This window comes from Triticum urartu, chromosome 7A (genome assembly GCF_056163025.1).
Source record: "Triticum urartu cultivar PI428250 chromosome 7A, HENAU_Tu73, whole genome shotgun sequence".
Taxonomy (NCBI): Eukaryota; Viridiplantae; Streptophyta; class Magnoliopsida; order Poales; family Poaceae; genus Triticum; species Triticum urartu.
The window spans coordinates 118,016,035-118,024,717 of NC_141879.1; the positions used below are offsets into that span (position 1 = coordinate 118,016,035).

The 8,683-nt window shown below is 43.4% G+C and overlaps 1 pseudogene; it reads left to right on the forward strand.

Annotated features, from left to right (window-relative positions):
* Positions 1-418: 418 nt before the first annotated feature.
* Positions 419-3,671, forward strand: LOC147958421 (uncharacterized; annotated as a pseudogene).
* Positions 3,672-8,683: the final 5,012 nt, after the last annotated feature.

Genomic DNA, 8,683 nt, shown 5'->3' on the forward strand with positions numbered 1-8,683 from the left:
TACCGGGCCATGAACAAGTCCCCTTCTAAGGACTTCAGGTACTTTATGACTGACGAAGAATTGTACCTCACATAGATCCCCATTTCTCTATGAGGGCCCATATATGTACACTGCGGTGGTGAACTCAGTATGTATCCAACACAATTGAATTATCGCAGATGGGATATTAACTGCAACGGGGAGACCATATAATATGCAGTTTGTCGAATTTGTATATGCAGTACGTAAAACTGCAATGTCCCCAACTAGATATTGGGAGATTACAATTCTATAGGAGCAATCTTGCTATCAACTTATTCTCTTTGACAAGTGATTCCGCAAACCGCTTCAATCAACCATAATAACCACAACCAAATGGTTAAAGTGCTCAAAACAGTAGGTCTTCTGGTTGCTAAACTGCAAAGTCCATGAACCAATCCATAAACATCATGGACTTTCATTGGATTATGGTATAACCCGAGCACTAGTGTAAAGGTGTACAAAGTACATCATACACATGTACTCCCTCCGTTCCAAAATATGTCTTTCTAGAGATTCTAATAGGTGACTACATACGGAACAAAATGAGTGAATCTACACTCTAAAATATGTCTACATACATTCGTATGTTGTAGTTCATTTGAATGTCTAAAAAGACTTATATTTCGAAACGGAGGGAGTATACGGTTGCTAGTTGCATGCAGTAACATGAATCAAATCATGCATGCGTTAAGGAACCTAATTAGCAGATGCTAATTAGTCGGACGGTTGACCAGATACATGCATGCATCTTTGCACTTGAACGATTGCAATGATCGATGAGCATGGCTCTATACATGTGTGCCAATATAGAAATATATGGCCTTTTCTGTGAACAATAGAAAGAATGTGGATGGAAATGCAAATATGCCAAAGGGATAGGATTCCCCCCAATCCGCCGTTCCTCCAAGCCGTAGGGCCTATCACCGGAGAAATCCGTGCCGCACAGCCATCGCCGCGCCATCGCCGTCGACGGGCGGCCAACAGCCAGCCCGGCCATGTCGTCGGGTCGTGCAACAGCACGTTGCCAATTCCTCGCTGTCGCGCGTTGTGCTACTGAAGCCTCGTAGCCACGCGGTACATGTCCGCACTGCGCCGGGCAGAACCTCCACCGCGCCATGCTCCGCGGATGCGACCGGGAGAGCCAGGCCAGGAGGTCGTGGCTTCCGCCTCCCCTTGCGCGTGGACCGGGCCGCGCACTGGTCACAAGACCTCGGCCGTGCGCTGGTCGCCTTCGCCGACGCGACACGGTCGCTGCCGCCACGCTCCGGTGGCTGACCATGCAGCCGTGCTGCGCTGTTGTTGTCGCGTGTGAGGGCGTTCCCTTGCGTTCAGCGAGGCCATCGCTTGGAGGCGCCTCCCCGAGAAGTCGCCGTTGACGATGCCGAAGACGACCGTAGCTCTGTGCCTGAAGGTAACCGTCGGGTGCAGACTTCACTTCTTTGTTCTTTGTCGAGGAAATTTCTTCCTTGGATTAGCAATCTTGATCATTGTGAGTGCATAGACGTAAAGGGAAGAAAAGCAATCAATCGTTAGATCATTAATTGATCACAAGAAGACAAGATCAAATCGGGCAGTTTCTTGATTAATTTCCCTTCTGCATGCTGTCGTGAACGGAGTGGTGGCCGATTGCATCCAGCCTCGCTGACATGTGCAGACTACAGTCAGGCCATGCACAACGGCCAGTCGTCTCCGCCGACGGCACGCGGAGAGGCCCGCTGGGATGCCGCGGTGGTGGCGGCTGTTTCGCCTCTGGCGGAAGTGCCCGTCCCCGTCGTCGTTGCTTGAGGACCGGGGCTGTGCGTGACCGCTGTCGGGATGGCCTTTTCCTCTCTCAGGGAGAGCCACGGGCTGATAACGTGATAAGAGACGGAGTAAAATGGCAGGAATCGTTGTTCTCGTTGATGATTGTGGTTAGAGCATCTCCAGCCGCGTCCCAATAGCCTCCCAGGCTATTTTCAGTTGCGCCCCCATGACACCGAAAAGTGCCGGTTCGGCCCATTTTTGGGTTCGGCGGTCGCAGGCCGAACCTGGCGCACTGGGGGGCGATCAGGGGCTCCGGCGCAAGGGAAAAGCATGGCTGGCCCACACCGTCAGACGAAAAGTCAAGTTCTCTTTCCCGACTCGCCTCCCACCCCCGCGCCCTCGGCCGCCACTAGCTGTATCTCGGCGCCGTCCGCCGCCCTTCACCGCTAGATAGTCAATCCCCGCCAGAAAAATAGCAGAGATTCGCCGAGGCAGCCCCTCCACCAGCAGCTGGGAGATTCCGGCTGCCGTTTCCGACCGCGGAGGGGCAGTTTAGCGGCGGGGTACACGCCCACCGGGCGCAAGGTGTTCGACGATTTGCCTACCTCGGCGATGGACTCGGATGACGAGGAAGCGCTCGCCGCGCTGCTGGAGGAGGAAGCCGAGGCCAACGTACAAGAAGAGCATCTCATGGTGCTCGCCGCCCTCGCCCAGCTGCTGGCGAGTAGTGAAAAGCCGCGGCAAGGTGGCTCGGCGCCGGGGCGGGTGAAAGTAAAGAACCAACATCGTCTCGAAGGCTACTGCATGCTCTACTCTGACTACTTTGCCGATGCTCCACTTCACGGCCCGGCGCCGTTATCGGATGAGCCGAAAACTATTCCTCAGGATTATGAATTCCATCCTGAAGTTCGACAGCTACTTCAAGTGCAAGAAGAATTGCACCGGCAAACTTGGATTCAACCTCGATCCAGAAGTGCACGATAGCGATGAGGATGCTTGCATACGAAGCTCCGGGTGATTCACTCGACGACTATGGGTGCATGGCCGAGTCCACCAGCATTGAGTGTTTCTACAAGTTCTGTCGGGCAGTGGTGGCAGTGTTTGGATCGCAATACTTGAGAACACCCAATGCGGAAGACACTGCTCAGATCCTAGCACAGAATGCAGCAAGAGGATTTCCTGGGATGCTTGAAAGCGTCGACTGCATGCATTGGAAATGGAAAAACTGCCCATTTGCTTGGCAGGGGATGTACAAAGGCGGCAAAGGTGGTTGCAGTGTGGTACTTGAGGTGGTGGCCATACATGACCTCTGGATTTGGCACTCCTTTGGTATGCCAGGAACTCACAATGACATCAACGTGCTGCAGTGCTCCCCTGTCTTTGCCAAGCTTGTTGAAGGTCATTCTCCTCCGGTGAACTTCGAGGTAAGTGGACGGCACTACAACAAGGGGTACTACCTAGCTGATGGCATATATCCGAGATGGTCTACATTTGTGAATACTATCTCAAACGCTGTGCGAGGAGGCAAGAAGTCCCGCTTTGCCAAGGTGCAGGAGGCTTGCAGGAAGGATGTCGAACGGGCTTTTGGTGTGCTTCAATCTCGATTTGCCGTTGTCCGCTATCCTGCTCAGACTTGGTCGAAAGGTCAAATGTGGGAGATCATGACTTGCTGTGTTATCTTGCACAACATGATCATCGAGAGCGAGCAGGAAGAGCCAGTGTTTGACACTGAACCATACTACAGGCAGGGTCCTCTAGCCGAAGTTGATCATCAGCTACCGGCAACCTGGACTGCCTACCTCAGTATGCGTCAGAAGATCCGAGACCCACATGTGCATCATCAACTGCAGCAGGATCTGGTGGAGCATCTATGAAGGCTCAAGGGCGACGCCAGGCTCGATGCGTGATGAAATATGAGTTTTTATTTGTTGAACTATATAATTTGTGTTGAACTATTTGTTGTCGCACTATTTTGTTGAACTATTTGATTTTCTGTGATGAACTATGTGATAAAAAAATTATGTTTATAATTAAACGCCGAGCCACGACGAACCACGTCGAATATGGGCCGATTCTCGTCCATATAGGGCCTTTATTTGCCGAAAACTGAGCCAATCTCTACGCTTGGGGGCGACGACTGGACGTCCAACCGTCCCATCACCGATTGTATCGCCGGCTCGCTCTCAGGGAGCGATTTTTATGCCTTCTGAAGGGGCGAACGACTAGAGATGTTCTTACAATATATAGTCCACAAAGGGACGCCTCGTTCCCGAAGGGACGCCTCCTTCGTATCCCTTCCGATAGCAATTAGAGATAGGAGAGATTAACCCTTAATTAATACGTGGGACATTTAAATCTCAACAAGCTCAAATAAGCTCAGGTGAATAGTAAAATAAAAAAATCCATACTTTTTGAGATAAATATTGACAAAAGTTTTAAGTGCTTGCAAAAATTTGTTATGAAATCACATTTCTAGAAGGCGTGGCAAAAAAAAAATCGTCTGAAAATGTTACTTTCAAAAGCATTTTTTGAGCACTGAATTTTTTTTGCCACGCCTTACATGTATGCGATTTCATGATAAATTTTTGCAAGCACTTAAAACTTTTGTCAATGTTTCTTCCAAATAAATTTGAATTTTTTTAGATTTTTTTCGTTTTTACTGTTCATCGAGCTCAAGCTCGGAAGCAGAAAGACACTTTCGGTTGAATAGTCGCTATAGCGCCTGAAAGAAGCGATACTGCACTTTTACTTTGGTGGCCAGCCGGGCTCTAGGGAGATCGGTTTTTTCTTTCTTTCGAAAGCAGTATTTTTTATACCTAAACATTTCTGAATCTTTTGTATATGCATATATAGATGTGTTGTATATGTGTGTGAATTTTCATCAATATAAATATTTATAGGGGCGTATATAAAAAATACAAATACATGATTCAAAATGGGCTTGTATTTTTATTGGGCCGAAATTTTGTCTTTTTTGTGTAGCTTACAATGTTATTCATTATTTTATGAAAGTCTATAAATACCTAGAGAACATACATATGTTTTTGCAGAATATTTTTTTAAAGTTTCAAGTGGCAGCTATGAATTTTGCAATATACGGGGCTCCACCCTGGAGCCCGGGAAATAAAACACCGCCCTCCTGGTGAAACCCCTACATGTCATCAGTGTGTTTTTTTAATTATGTTTCTTTTTTCTTATCTTCTTTATTTGTTTGTCTTTCTTGTTTCCTTCAACTTAATAATGTTTTTGTTGATCTTAACATTTTAATAAAATAGTTACTTCCTCCGTTAAGAAATATAAGAGCGTTTAGATCACTACTTTAGTGATCTAAATGCTCTTATATTTCTTTACAGAGGGAGTATTCTCTAGGGAAAATACGTGATTTTCTTTAAAAGAGTATTCCTCACCCAGGGTGACGAATAGTGCAACCCTAGTGATACTATTCATCACCCAGGGTGTGTGTGTCTATATATATATATATATATATATATATATAGTTGCATGATAAACTTTTTAAAACACTTGAGCTTTTTTGGTGGTGGTGGGGGGGGGGGGGGGTAACATGAATTTTTTTCAAAGTATATGGCTATCTATGCAGACATTCATGAACAACATTTTCTAAAATATATGACTATAAAAAATGGACTTTTTTAGTACTTGAATATATTTTTGTTACTGAACCATGTTACAAAATATGAGATAATGATTTGTTTATACATACAACCATTTAAATTGAGTCATGTAAACATTGCAATATTTTTCCTATTATTTTATTCCTTTATTTGGCAACTTTTAAAGAATGTTGAATAAACGTGTGTTACTTGAAATACATTTAACTTTTTTAAATGATTTAGTGGGTCGTGCCACTAGGCCGACTCATATAGAGACCTCTTCACGTGTTATAGCGAGGCGGGGAATAAGAGGGAGATTCTATTTGCAGAGGTGGTGCTACTTGTAATTTGTAATGTCAAGCAACATCCTAAAAAAATGAATTAGTTGCACCAATATCCCTTTGTTTTATTGCAGTATATACCCTTGACACCACTAAGTTCTGACTCTAGCACCGCTACTAACTGTTTGATGATCATAGTGGTGGCTACACTCGCTTCGCATGAAGGGGCCTCCTAATGGGTCGCCTACCATTCGACTCATTAATAGATACAATGTTTTTTTTTGTTAAATCTCTATCTAATAATTTTCTAAACCAGTTTTAATATTATAGGTTGAAAAATGATAAAATTTTACAAAAATACGTTTTTAGTGAAAAAAAGTTTGTGCATTTGAAAAAAAATCCCAATACAAAATATTCGGTAATGGGCTAAGTGTACGTCCTCGTTGTCGGTTCTGGGAAGCTCCCCGCAGGATCATTTCGTGTTGCCTACAGCAAGTGAATAGACTACAAGCAAATGAAAGAGATCCGTTTCCCAATACTCCACACTATCAAGTCTAGTAGAGTATAGCAACCGAAGATAACAACTTTCATACGTAGAAGTAAGAGCAGGGGTGGATCCAACCCAGCCCAGCGCCCCGGGCCTCACGCCACGGGCCTGGGGTGTAGATCCGCCGCTGAGTAAGAGTATAGTTAGAGAGCATGCAAACACGGGATGTTTTGATAGAGATTTTGTTCGTGCTTTGGATAGTTGGTGCTATCCTACTCCACGCTGATAAAGGCTTCAAATCACAAAGGTTCTAGGATCACGGAGATCCGAAACGCGAGTTGCATGAAAGAATGAGCTCATAAAGGACTATAACCAAGGATCCACGAAGGAGAAACCAACCTATGCTATCATGGCACGACAAAGGTCTAGTCTCATTTAAGGTAGATCTTCACGAAGTAGACGAGCTTCAAGCCCATACAAACTTTTAACTTTCTTCACAACCTAAAGACCTAATCGATCTAGGAGACACACAGGCCCTCCAAATGTAACAAGATTGAAATTGCTTTGTGATGAATCCCGTGCTGTTTTGCTTCATAAGATAATCTCATGCCTCAAACTCAACATATGGCTTTTGTATTGGAGATCAAGGAGGGGATCAAAGACCAAAGGTTTGGCTTGATCCTTGGAGTAAAAAGCTCTTTGAACTAAACATAAGAAAGTGGTGTTTTCTCTAAACAAATTTGAGGGGAGTGGAGTTTGCTTCGGGTGAACTATTATTAAAGGGGAGTTGGTAACATCACCTTCACCTCCTCCCCCGATTATTTATCTCCTCGCGCTTCTCCCTTCACTTTGGTTTTCTAGTAATCTCAACAGACGACGCACAAAATCAAACCAACATAAATAATGTAACTTGAAATAATCAAAACAAAATCGATACTTTCCAAAACCGCGTGATGCATTAACTCAATCAAATCAAATCAAATCAACTTCTACCAAAATCTCAACTCAATCAAAACTTTCTTTAACTTCCCCTACCCGTATCCAAATCAAATCAAATCCTACCAAAAGCGCAACTAAATAAAAACTTTCCTTCTTTTCGTACGCGAATCTTATCAAATATTACAAAATCTAGAATATGATGGGTCTAATGTATACCTTGGACACGATGGATATTGAACCACTAGAATATTTATGCCCCCGTGGCAACGCACTGGAAAAATAGCTAGTAAATATAATGTATCGAAAATTTGACCTTTTCACACTTTTAACAATTCTCGGCAACTCTGAGGTGATCTACTCGGAGTCACCAAAAGAATGTCAAACGTGGCATCATTCGTCTCGGAAGGTCTGTTCTAAATCGGTATGAAGGCTCTGACTGGACTACCACACATGTGCACGCGCTATGGAACATCTTCAGAAAATTTTAAAAATTAATTAGTACTTCCTCTGTTCCTTTATATAAGGTGTATTTTATTTAAAGTCAAATGAGTGCATGTTTATCGAGTTTTTAGAAAAATATATCAATATCGACAATATGAAATTTATGTCATTTGATCCATCATGAAAAGTAGTTTCATCTTTTATATATTAGGTACTGTAGATGCTGTTATTTAATTCTGTAATCTTGGTCAAATATTCAAATGGTTGAGTTGCATGGAAACAACACACCTTATATTCTAGAATGGTGGGAGTATTTATTAAGCTCATGAATGTTTTGGAGATTTTTCAAACTTGTGAACATTTTTAAAAATTTGTGAAGACTTTTTGAATAAACCCACCTTTTTAATCTATAAAAAACTGAATATTTTTTTCAGCCAGAGGGCTCCTTTGTTTTTTGCTCAAATAGGGAATGTCACAATACGAGCCCAGTATTTTTCTAGCTATCGAAGGAGCGGATTTCCTAGTCTAAGAGTAGGTCGCTAGTTAGCAACCAAACACACACCCCTCCATAGGCACACCCACGCTATTGCGCTAGCCCACCATGACATAATTTTATGTGTTTTCTATGTTGGTTTTGGGTTTTATTGTTTATTGTTTTTCATTTTCTTAAATTTTTTTCTCATTTTAGCTTGTGTTTTTTCTAAAATTTATGGAAGTTACTAAAACTTATGATTCATTTCCAATTTGTGAATCATTTTAATTCGCGAACATGTGTCTATTTTACAATTTTGGGAAACAAGTTGGAAAAAAAGTCCTGAGCATACATTAAATTAACGAGCATTGTAACGATTCTCGAATGTTTCTTAAAACTTTATGTATTACTTTAAAATTTTGGAATATTTTCTAGAATTCCAGTCAATTTTGAAAAAAAGGTTCAAAACTACCGGCTCTGCCTCCTGCTCCTCTAGCAGTAGCACACTTTAAAACTAAATTGTAGAAAGAATACCATAGATGGCCCGGGCCACTGCGCACCTCCCAGTCAATTTTCTCGAATGTTTGCTTGCCAAGATTGGCCCTGCGTGGAGCTGGATCCCTCACCAAGGAGCTCGTGCGTGTAGCGAGGAGCGCTAAGAGCATATCTAGCAGATTCTGTAAAAAGC